Source organism: Macadamia integrifolia, chromosome 6, assembly GCF_013358625.1.
Source record: "Macadamia integrifolia cultivar HAES 741 chromosome 6, SCU_Mint_v3, whole genome shotgun sequence".
Taxonomy (NCBI): domain Eukaryota; kingdom Viridiplantae; phylum Streptophyta; class Magnoliopsida; order Proteales; family Proteaceae; genus Macadamia; species Macadamia integrifolia.
The window spans coordinates 18,968,798-18,969,138 of NC_056562.1; positions in this window are offsets into that span (position 1 = coordinate 18,968,798).

Sequence of the window (341 nt, forward strand, 5' to 3'; positions counted from 1 at the left end):
GGGGACCAAGGACCATTCTTGAGACATCTATGATATTTCTTACTTGACTCGCCTTTTGTAAAAATTGGTGACTTGGACCAGTCAAACCTAATCATGGTGAGTTATGTTTTTTCTTATTTTTAAATATAATAATATATTTATATTAGTTAAAAATAGAAAAATATAGGAAAATATGAAAACTTCAGAAAAATCAAGAAAACAATACTTCAATGAATTTGTTTTTCTTCATTAAAAAGTTCGGAAGAAATTTCTTGAAGCTTCTGTTGTATATATTATAAATTCATTGTTCATCTAATTTTCTTCTTATAACAGCTAGAATAGTGGTTCGTCAATTGGAAAAA